Below are 12,419 nucleotides of genomic sequence, written 5' to 3'. Positions count from 1 at the left end.
CTGCAGTAAACCAAAAGCGTCTTTTCTAGTGATAATAAGGTACTGTTAATTCAAAGCTTAGATGCTTTTAAGGCACTCACTCAACTTATTTGCTATGCGTACTTTCCAGAGAAATGGAACTCAGATCGCCTCTTACGACTCACTGACTAGTGTTGACATGTTGGATTGTGTCATAAAAATGATTGGTGGCTAGACGGAAATTAAATTTACTTGATTGTTATTTCATAGATCTCTGGTATGTCGTATCGTCAGGTAAACTTATTTCTTGACGTTTTAAAATTTCTAAACTCTGCTCCGTGTCATTGTTGGTTTGTTGAAGACCATCAAATTCCTTCTGTATGTCTTCAAAAGGATGGACCAGGAAGAGGAAAATACCTCGCTAATTCTGGTCTAATGTGGTACATTAACCCTCTTTTTCATTCCCTCAAGAAGATAGGACCATGGAGATAACTTTAACTTGCTGGTCCTGACTGGAAGTGGTTGTAGGATGATTTTCCCCATGATTGTGGCTTGCTGAAGATATTCGAATGCTGCTGTTTCTATGTCGGGATGGGATTTCTCAACGAAAATTTCTCCTGAAAGATGTGTAATTTTCCACTCTCTCCTATGTCTTTAATGTAGATTGTTCTATAACTTCCGTTTCGTTCACGTATCCATCAGTTTGATCCTCCGCTTTTCTATACTTTCCTTCCCTTCCATCCCGTACTATTCCCACTGAGCCGCCCCTAGTTAGCCGATATCATTTTATGTTCTCCATTTTAATCAGTACTTTTTTTTAATGTAACTTCTCAATGTAGCTGAACTCTGTGATTGTTCACTTGTATAAACGACGTATTGTAAGATTCCTCTGGCCTTCTGAGTAAGGAATCACTGTTGTACACAATTTATGTTAATAAAGAATCTTCTCATTATTATTAATGTGAGACAATCAGAAGTGTGTCCAAGGTGGGGCAGACGTCAAGTAAATCGAGATTGGAGTCACAAAATGCAGGGGCATCGCTGTGATTAAGACGCCGTGGGGATATCGCGGCTGCAGCGCGTTCTTCTGGTGGGTGTGGGCGGATAAAATTGCGGCGAGAACGAAGCTGGAGGCGTTTGAGGTCGAGTCATTCGACGGTGGACGACGGTAACGAGGGCGAGGAGCGATTTCACGTGCTAATCTTTATCCCCGACATGCTTTCGTTGCACGCCAGCATCTCGTGACAGCCGAGCCAGCGGATGGCGCCTCCGTAGATTAAGCCACGCGAGAGACGCACTGGTTGTCGCCGACATCCTTTCACACGGTATCGCTTGCACGTGTTTCCTTTCTCACGGGCTACGCCCGTTGTCCAAGTCTCCGAGCAAACGAGCCCGTTTCTGGTGAACTCAACAAAGGCGTTGCCACGGAGTTCGAAGTGGGTCACCCGATGAGAGGGCCCGGACGGCAACTGGGACGGATTTACAATCGCGCGTGCTGAACAACAGAAACAGCCAGCAAAATCTCCAACTAACGATCGGTCTCCTTCGGTGTACCAAATAAGCGGCCATTTCCCCCTTTTTATTATTACGCGCGTGTACATCTGCAGCACGAGCGCAAATGCACGGTGATCAGCGAACCCCCCCCCCCCCCAACAACGAGGGGCGCACGGTTCAACTGGATGTGCAGCTGAGAAACGAGTTTTAATATCGTGTCTTGGTCTCATTTGAATCTGGGATGAGGGGAGGGGGTGGAAATGGAGAACAAAACCCTCGTTAATAAAATATCGAATTTTTAATAATCGAGTACGCGCATGAGATTGCGTGTTGCTCGGAGCGAACTAAAAAAAAACGTTCCTGGTCATTCGGAGCCGTGCGCAGACCGATTAAAATGCGATTAACGAGAGACGAACGTCATATGAAGGGGGAGGAGGAGGAAGAAAAACAAAGCAAAGCGCAGAAATAAACCTGAAGCTATTTGGTTTTTTTTTTTTTTTTTTTTAGGAGCATTAGCAACTAAAGCCATATTGCTCGGGGAAATGCGGTGGTCAATACCCTGAACTTTCCGCATCTTCCGTATTTGGGGGTAACGGGCTCGAACCCCGGTCTAATCAAAAAGCGTGTATTGTACACTGCTGCTCCTTCTCACCTGACTACGGACGCGCCATAAACTTGAAGCAATTTGACAGCTATTCAAACAGGCTGTTCAGGGACAATTGTAATTTTAATTTGAAAAGTTCAAATTATTAAAAATCTTTTTTTGGAATATTCTCTCAATTTTCGAAATCGATCAACAACATCCCGAAAGATTTCTTCTCCTTTCAAAGCTCAAAATGGTAGAGGAAAACGAGTGCGGTTCCTTCTTTCAGAGTCACATCGTTTCGGTAAACTTGTATCGTAGTTATCTCGCGCAATCTTCTTTTATATTTCGAACAAACTCATCCCACCAGAGGCGCTGTCCGCGGAAAGACGAACGAAAAATGCCCGAAAATTCATATTCGGGCATTTTTCGTTCGTCTTTTCGAAAGTGTTTTCTTTGCATTGTCGTCGTGGAGGATCTACAGCCCCTCCCCTCTCCTCCCCTTCCCCTCCCCTCACCCAAGATGTTTCTGAGTTTGGGAGTATCGAAATACCACGTTCATCCTTCACGCGCTTGTGGTTTTTCCTGAAGGGATGAGTATATCCTTTTGCCTTTTCTTTATAGGGGGCGCATTCCGTCCCATTAGTTCATTTTTTTAAAAAAAATTCTTTTTTCACTTTACGAGGGCTGCAATCCAATAAAGGGGATGCCTCGTTTCGCTACCCCCCTCTGCTGTTTTCTTCGAAATATTCTGCACTTTTTGTTTCGGATAAATTTGTGTCGGAAGGAGAATCCCCTTCTCGCTGATATTTCACTTCTTTCCCTTTCTCCAATTACTGAATTCACTTTGTAATTAATAATTGGTAATTGTTATTAATTATTAATTATTAATTGATCTTTTTCTCAACAACAACCCTTCTAAGTACACGATCGAAGTGAGAGTTCCTTTAGGCACTTCAGATCAGAACTTGGTGATTGTCTCTTCTCCAATGGAGCCTTTATATCGTGGCTGTTTCAAAACTTTTGATGTCAACATTTGCTCACATCGTGTCAGTGAATTTATTCTAGTAAGAATGGAATCCTTTGTCCCACACTCCAATTTAAAACCTCATGCTTTATCTAAACCTTGGTTTTCCAATAAATGTGCTAAGGCTGTTAAAGAACATTGTATATCGTATGGCTTGTTTCTAATTCTTCAGTTTCATATTCTGCCTACACCAAAGCAGTTATTAAAGTTCAAACTAGTGTTTAAATAGGCTAAGAGTAGAAAACTTTCTTCTTGCCCTAATGGCAGCCGAGCATTCTGATCCCTTGCCAAAATTATTAGCCGCAACGTTTGCCCGTCTCTGCTCCCATCTCTGTCCAAACCAGATGGTTCTGTTGTCACTTCAGCCAAGGATAAAGCTGACCTACTAGCATCCCGTTTTTCTTCCAACTCATATATTAATGATCTTGGAATTGGGTCCCACAATTCATTCTTAAGAGCGTTAGTGTATTCATCATTGATGCACTCCTAGGTATCTTCAATGGAATCCTCACAACGCAAAGTTTCCCAACAGCCTGGAATCAATATATTGTCCGACCAATCCCCAAAACACAAGGAGCGACATCAATTTCACAATTCAGGCCAATAATGAAAGCCTCATGTCTCCTCAAAGTCATGGAGAAGTGCCTTCTTCCCATCCTAACCAACCAGGTTCTGTCATGTGAATCACCATACATTCACTATGCCTTGAAACGCAGGTCCACTACTACCAACCTACTGCAAACCACCAACACCATTCTGGGGGCATTACAAGATAGGGCTGAGATGGCAATTGTGTATCTGGATCTCCAGTCTGCATTCGACAGCATAGACATCCAGCCCCTCCTGCAACTTTGTGAGGATGGATACCAAATAAAAGGCAATATACTGGAATTCTTGAAGTCGCTACTTACGACCAGGGTCCTTCACCTGACTGTGAATAAAAAATCTTTCACAAGGAAAGTTAGTGTAGGTGTACCCCAGGGCGGAGTTCTCTCAGGGCTCCTCTTTACGGCTGCCATCCACCCATTCCTGTGTCAGCAAACAGAATTTATCAGTTATGCAGACGACTTGAAGCTCCTCTATCGGATCAACGGGACCGCCCGCCCAGATTCTGTTTCTGAAACCATTATCAACAGCCTTAAGAATCTGATTACATACTTGGCACAGTTCTCTCTTAAAATAAATCCAAAAAAATCTGCACAAATGGTATTTTCCCTCAAATCAAACCCAACGCAACTAAACCTGGAAATCCACGGAAACCCCATCACCCCAGTCATCAAGCACAAAGATCTCGGCGTTATATTCGACCCTAAACTCAGTTTCAAACACCATGTTGCAGACATTCATAACAAGGTATGCAGGGCAAGATGGCTTGCCAAACAACACCTCCTTCATGTCACAGAGCCTGAGTACACGCTCCAATACATATACCGGTTTCTGCAGCCAGTCATCACCTACGGGTCAGAAATCTGGGCGTCGGCAACGAAAACCACGCTAAAAATCATTGCATCTGATGAGTACTGGCTTCTTCGGTGGGTCCTCTTCAAACATAAACTGCCCCCACTCACACATACTTCAGATATCATCCAACTACTAAACTACAGAAAAGTCTCCAAACGGATATTTGACCTCCGCTTGCTTGTGTCAATTAAAATGATAGCGGGGGAAGTCAATACGCCAAATTTTTGGCAGATGTGCAATTGGAGGATCCCCCCCAAAACCCTTAAGAGCCCTCCCCTCTCTGCAGTCTGTGGCGTGGAGGCTGAGAATAGGGGATAGATTCCTGCCCATGGAGATGCTCCACAACGTCCAGGAGATAGATGTGGACTACAAAAAGTTCATAAAGGACAAATCGTACAGAAGACGCATCATCAGGGACCAGCTTTCGTCTTCAACCGAGTGACTGCCATCGTCTTTTCATATGTTTTCATTTCCCATGTTAATATCAATTTTAAATGTAAAATACGTAATTATACGTTTATTGTCTTATGTAATTTTACCTGTATTAGTTATTTAATGTGAAACCCCTAGCATTGTCGCTGTTGTGGGTAACATTGCATCAGGCAAGCATGTATCCAATCACTGCCTGCAATAAAAGATATTTAAAAAACACCTCCCCCCCCATTCCCAACACGCTCCATTCAATGCCTCCTGTGGTCTTCTGTTCAAAGAATATCAGAAGGAATTTGACGAATCTTGATGCTAAGAAAGCTCCAAATTCTGAATGAATTTCACCAATTGTTCTCAAAACCTGTGCTCCTGAACTTACTCCCATTCTTTGCCGCCTTTTTTCACTTTCTTATTGAAAAGGTGTTTTTCCTTCTGCTTGGAAATTTGCTCATATCCAGCCAGTTCCTAAAAAGGGTGACAAATCCCTCCCATCCAATTATCGTCCCATTGCAATTACTTCTACTCTTTCTAAAGTAATGGAGAAATCAATTAACCGCCAATTCTTAAACTGCCTTGAAACCTTCCGTCTGATCAACGATCGCCAGTATGGATTCCGTCAGTGTCGATCCACTGGAGATATTCTGGCTTATGTTACCCATTTATGGACTAATTCAATGGAAAGGTTCGGTGAAACACAAGTAGTTGCTCTTGACATCTCAAAGGCTTTTGATCGTGTTTGGCATAAAGGTCTTCTAAACAAGCTTCCATCTTATGGTTTGCCAACTGTTTTTAGTAATTAGTTATCCAGTTTTCTCTCTGATCGCTCATTAAGGGTGATCGTAGATGGCTCTCTGTCTTCTAACTTCTCCAGTAATGCCCGGTGTTTCAACAGGGTTCAGTTCTTTCCGCACTCTTTTCCTCTTGTATATTAATGAGCTTCTTCCATTGACTGGAAATCCTATCGATAGTTTTGCCGATGATAGCACATTGCATTCCATTTTCCATTTTGAGTTACAATCAGCTTAAACTTCTCGAAAATCTGCTACCAATTCCTTAAATGCCGATCTTCGGGTAATTGTCCAGTGGGGCAAAGTTAACCTAGTTGATTTCAACCCTTCTAAAACTCAGTCTTGTCTTATATCTCGTAAAAAGGATTCTTCTGCTTATCTTTAGTGACACTTCGATTCCTAGGCAAAATGATATAACTCTTTTGGGGATTACCCTGACTTCTAATCTCTCTTGGCACAAGCACATTACAAATATTGCTTCCTCTGCATCTAAAAAACTTGGTTTTCTCTTTCGCTCTCGGCGTTACGTTTTTTCCAAACATCTGCTCACTCTGTATAAATTCCAAATCTGGCCTGCCAACTTAAAAATCACTCCCTGGAGAATTCACATTGCATCCAGGAATATTCTTCTTCTGTCTCAGATGCTAACTGGTGTGATTGACGCCCCCAGTCTTCACGGAGTTATCGCTACTCCACGTGCTGGACGCAGTAATGACAATCCCTACTTACCGTTGCATTCTATACTATCAAACCTGTGCTGTCTTTCCGAACAACGCAGTCCCCCTTCTCAATATATTGTCAATAGATCCTCTATCTCGAGAAATACTGTGAAGGCAAGCAATACAGAGTGAAGAGCTTCTCTGAAGCTTACAGCTTGCTTGAACTATAGAAGTATGAAGAAGAAGAAGCTTGAAGTAGAAAGAAGAAGGAACTTGAACTTTATAAATAGGAAGGAATGACCAAAATATAAAATAACTGTTGGACCTCTACTTTTAAATGGTACTGTGAATAATTTCGTCTTTTAAAGTTTCGATAATTACATTCTGTAAATAATACTGCAAATGATTCGCACTTCTGTAAATATTGTAAACTTCATTTGGAAATATTGCATTGTAAAAATTGCCACTCTTGCATTTGTATACCCTTCTAGCCGGTTGGCTGAGTAAAAGGGGTGAAAGCAATCACTTTCTATTAATAAACAGATTTAATAATAATGACTCATCTTTAACAGTCTCTTCACTCGCTGTCTCGTAGACGTATTATTTCTGCTGCATGTCTCTTCTACAGATACTTCCGTGGGTGCTGTTCTTCTGAATTGGCTTCTATAATTCGAAACTGTCTCTTTTAAAACACCAGCCAACATCCATTTACTGTCCAACTTCAAACCCACAGAACCAACTTTTCATCTTCCTCGTTTATTCATTCAACTGCCGTTTTCTGGAACAACCTTCCTTCAAACGTATTTCCTGAAAATTACAGAAGTTTTTTTTTTTTTTTTTATGAAAACCCCAAACATGAAAGGTATCAAAACCTGTAGTACTTAGTACCACGCATGGGTTGAAGGAGAAGTATGGGGAGGGGGGATGCCGGAAACTTTGCTTAGAGACTAAACGTGGGTTTCACCACTTGAAGCCTCCAATAAGCAAAGTGATGGAATTTCACCGGTTGATGAAAGTCATCTGCCACGTTCAAGTCCAATGTCAACAAATATTATCTTTCTTCTTCTCAACTTCCAATCTAAGCACGGTGGAAGTACTATAGGTTCTAATACCTCTCGTGTTTGGGGTTTTCATAAAAAAATAAATAAATAAAAAAATTGATAATCATTTTAAATACTTTATAAAATTATGTAAAATATGTTTCCCTCCGAACCGACAATTCTGGTCCACATTATTCTTCATTTCGGGAAATTTTAAAGTTAAGGCTGATAATCGCGTGCCCTGGTGAGCGACTCAGTTTTGTACAATCACCGCCCTGTCCACACCGCGTGGAAAAGAACCGAGTTCGAATCCCGTCGATGACTGCAGGAATTATTAGGGTCTTTTTCGCAACGTGGCTGAGTTAGTCGGTCTCAGGCGAGGGCAGCGTGGTTTTCCATCTTGGAACTCCGATGTTTTGTCCAGAAAACATGAAATCGACCACATGACACACGCAATTTACGGAACGCATTATATACCGCGCAATATGTCCTAAGTTGCTCGCGTATCCAAAACCCTACAACAACAACAACAACAACAACATATTGTGCAAAATATTATTCCAAGGCCACACGAAGTAAGGAATCGCACGTTTCTGCCTCTGCTGAAAGAGAGGGAATTTTCCATCACTCATACTTTCGAAAAAAAGTATTTGTCCAATTGTGATTCGAAAACACGATGTCCGAAAGTATATTTCATGAGATCCAGCCTTGAGTTCTCCCCTAAAGTTTGGGAGTAACAGAGTTCCTGGTATTTGGGATGTTCCTTCTAATCCATGGGTGGGCAACTTTTTTTCGTCAGCGGGCCGAATGAAATTTTCGTATCATGATGCGGGCGGGAATAGATTGAACGATTTAATAAAAAAATCAGAACCTAAAAAATGTTATATTACTTGAATTACCAAATTATTAATGTATTTTTAAAAAAAATATCTGAATGTCCAATTATCATTGAAAATGCGGCATTCGGCATCAATTTTTCTTTTTTTTTTAATTGGCTCATTTTATGGGCTATAAATTATATTAAATTAAAAATTGTAATAATTATAAAAGGCATAAAACATAAAATATCTCGCACCGATATTATTTTTTTCAATAAGAAGTCAAACCCAAAGGAACTTCGTTCGTTCGATCGATGCTACAATAATAACTAGGAAATAACTCTTTGACGCTGCGTACAATCACTTGGTTGCTGTTGTACTGGCCGCGATTCCCGATTGAACCGAATTAAGCCGAACGTTTACGGCGAGTGTAGTCAGGTATGGATTTTCTATATTTATGCATTTACCGAGTGGGCCGGATTCAACATCGTCGCGGGCCGGATGTGGCCCGCCCCTGTTCTAATCCTTCCCCCCTTTTTCAGTAAAAACGTATCTTCCTCTTTCATTTTACTGATTTTTTTCAGGGTCTTGTGAGCGTTAATCAATTCCGCCGCACGATATCTAGTTGCCAAGCTCTGTAGGCGTACTTCTAAGCCATTCTTCGTATAAGTAAATTTTCTGTTTATACTCCGGGACGACCACACCGTCAGACGAGTTCATGAGATGGAGAAAACACAAGAAACAATTCCATATATAGCAGTACGAGCTACAGCCGCTGTCATTCAAAGTACAAGTACGAATGGGCCCTGGTGCATTCGTACGATTTTCATCTTCATGAAAATCGATTAGCATCCATCTGGTTACCCTTCTTTGAATCCTTTCTAAATGGAGCCCTATATCTTCCTTCGAGAGCGATATCCAGACCTGAACATAATATTTAAAACGCGATTTCACCATCTTCTTATATAGAGGGACAATGACATCCTTTTCCCTACTTGTGAGAGCCCTCTCTGTCATAGACAAGATTCCATGTGCCTTCCTACACCTATTTACACCGAGTGGAGTATTTATTGTGTGACAGAGCTGTAACACTTAAGTCTATTTCGTGCTGGAGCACTTTTTACTGTATTCTTCTCTAGTTTATAAGTAAAACCTGGATGACTGTTCCCCGGGAGGGACAGAGGGGTGCAGAACCTTATATTTAGAAGCATTAAACTGACTACATACGCGACAGATTAAGTACCCATTTGTCAACCAGTTTAAGTCATTCTGAAGAATAAAGACCTGCTTTTGGTTGTTAATCACCACTCTCCCTTTATTTTTTTTTTACTATTATAGTTTTACCGAGTCACAGTCAATCGATATATTTTACGCCCGCAGGTACCCGGCATTCAATAAGAGAGAAGGTGAAAAATTGACTCTGAATGCCGTGTCTTCAAAGAGCAATGAAGGTGGGACTAATTTTAACTGCAAAGAGTAGCAAAGCATTGTGCGTAATATGCAGTGAACTATTGCAGTGCTTAAAGGGTACAACTTACGTGGACATTACGAAACGAAGCATTGAATTCACTATTCTAATCTCACGGGCAGGGGCGTTCCTAGGGGATATGGCGCCAGCGTGCCAATTGAAATCTGCCCCCCCCCTAAAATTTTCTTCATATATGCATATAAGTTTCAAGTTTTCAGGCGCCCTTTGAACGTTGGAGCCCGGGTGCAGTGCACTTGTGGTATATTTCTGAATATACGACAAGTGATCATAGATCAACAGTGTTTAAGTTGAAGTAGATTGTGATAGGAGTACTTTTAATCAATCTTCGTTAGAAAGACTGAGGTTTAGTTATAAGTCAATTAATTGGAATAAATTTTTAGGTTCTCTTAATACGCACATTAATCCTCAGGACTTCAGAAGCAGCAGTGTATTGAGTGCAGAGGAGCGTGCATTTTACATTCAAAATATAGTGTTAAGAGCTTCGAGTTATTCTACTAGGAAGAAGGGAAAGGTTCGTAAAGCCGTGTCCTGGTGGAATGAGGATTTAGCACGATTCAGAACAGAAAATATTTCACGCATGCATGGAGACAATTTCAGAGATTTCAAGGTCTTGGGGAGTGGTAAAATCTGTGTATTTTAAGGAGGTTTACAGGAATAAAAGGAGGCAATAACAGAAAGCCATTATTGAAAGTAAATTAGATTCTTGGAGGAACTTGGTTCAGGGGGGTTGGAAATACTGATCCTTGGGGCCTCGTATATTAATTAGTGACTAACAAATTACAATTCAGTTCTTTGATGTCCACGGTGAAACAGGGGGAATGCGAAACAAAGGATTAGTTGTCGACTGTTCAGTTAATATCTGACCATCTTTTTCCTGGCTCAAGACAATAAAAAGCAGGCAGAATAAGGTATTTGAACAGTAATTATAAAGGTCCTGCAGATCATTTGCAATTTACTGAATCAGATTCGAAACAGGTTTGTCAGTATATCAACATACATAAAACACCTGGTTTGGACTTAATAAAGGATAATGTTATTATTAAGTTTCTAGATGTTTACCCACATTTATTGTTAAATATCTTTAATAAATGTTATTTTTATGGTGTTTTCCCAGGATTTCCGAAAGTTGCCTTGGTAAAATCGTTATCAAAGCCGGGCAGAGAGGCTACTCACCCTAGAGTTATAGGCCAATTTCCTTATTGTCTAATATAAAAAAAAATTATGAAAGATTAATCTTACGCAGGTTGACTGATTGGTTATTTGAAAAAGGAGTTCAGCTGCAATTTCAGAATGGTTTTAAAACAAGTGTTCAGCTGGAGATGCTATAAAGGATTTAATAGATTATGTTAATCAGTCATCTAGCAAGTATGTTCTCGTGCTATTCATCAATTTCGAGGGCTCCTTCGATACTGTGTGGCATGAGAGCATATTTTGTTCCTTAAGACAAGTAGAATGCCCAGATCTATTGTATAGAGCCATGGTCAATCATCTTATTGGTAGAAAAAATAGCAATCAGGTCTCAACAATGTTTTTTTTCTAAACTCATTAGTCGTGGGTGTTCCCAGCGCTCTGTCCTGGGTCCCACATTCTGGAACCTTGTGCTGAATTTATGGTTGCAGAAGACAATTATTAATTGTCGTAGAATTGCATATGCTTATGACCTGATGGTCTGTGTTTCTGGTAGGTCTAGGCGAGAATTGGAAGAGACAGCTTCGCAGGTCATGAACAGTTTATTTGGGTGGTCTGAAGAACATAAACTTAAGATTTCAAGTAAGAAAACAGTCGTGATGTTGGTTAAAGGCAAACTAGATATTTAAAGACTTCCTGTAGTAAAACTGGATGGTAAACGTATCCCTATGGTTACTTGTACTAAACATTTGGGTTTAGTTATTGATAATCGGTTGACTTTTTTGTTGCACTTCCAATATTTAAGCGAAAAGAAAAAACATTTCCCTCGGCCATTATTCACATTGCAAGAACTGATTGTGGTTTAAGAAAGAGGGTCTTGGTACTCTATTATAAGGTTGCTGTCTTTCTACCCTAGTAATGGTTGGTACCCAAAAATCTTGAATGTTAAATTCAAACAGAAGCTTTTGTCCATACAGACACAAATGATACCTTCATTATTTAGCTTTTGTAAAACAGTGTCCACTAATGCGATTCAAGTTCTGTCGGGATTCCAGCCTCTTGATTTGTACGTGCCTTATAGAGCCTTTTGCTATTATTTAAGGAAGGGTATTTTTCAGATTTTATGGGATTAAAAAGTGATGTTACAACTGAACGTGACAAGGTTAAAAAAGAAACTTATGAATCAATCGATGGAAATCTGGCAGGGAAGATGAGAGGTAAGTGATACAAGAGTACTTACCAGGCTCTTCATACTAAGGGTATCGTTTGCTTTGGATAAAAAGATTAATGTATGGTGTTATCCAGGGACGAAAACTTATTTTTTAACTGGCCATGGTTCCTTTAATTTAAAATTACGTTATTTTGGGTTAGAGGTAAATCCAAACTGCTTCTGTTCATATGAAGAGCCTTGGTCTCATGTATTATACTTATACGACTGTTCAATTTATGAACAATATACACTGAGTGATCACTGAATATGAACACTCCTATGAAAACTGAATGCGACACGTTGACCACGTGAGGTACGAGATTTCGCAGTTAGTC

The 12,419-nt window shown here is 40.5% G+C and overlaps 1 protein-coding gene across 1 annotated transcript in view; it reads right to left on the bottom strand.

Annotated features, from left to right (window-relative positions):
* The window catches only part of LOC150074866 (protein ABHD15-like), an 87,632-nt gene that overhangs the window by 40,550 nt on the left and 34,663 nt on the right, over positions 1–12,419 (bottom strand). The window lies entirely within an intron of this gene.

The sequence above is a fragment of the Mastigoproctus giganteus genome, unplaced genomic scaffold, assembly GCF_048544385.1.
Source record: "Mastigoproctus giganteus isolate SK-2022 unplaced genomic scaffold, ASM4854438v1 scaffold_31, whole genome shotgun sequence".
NCBI lineage: Eukaryota > Metazoa > Arthropoda > Arachnida > Uropygi > Thelyphonidae > Mastigoproctus > Mastigoproctus giganteus.
The sequence above is the reverse complement of the archived record's forward strand: the minus strand, read 5'-3'. Positions and strand labels throughout refer to the sequence as shown.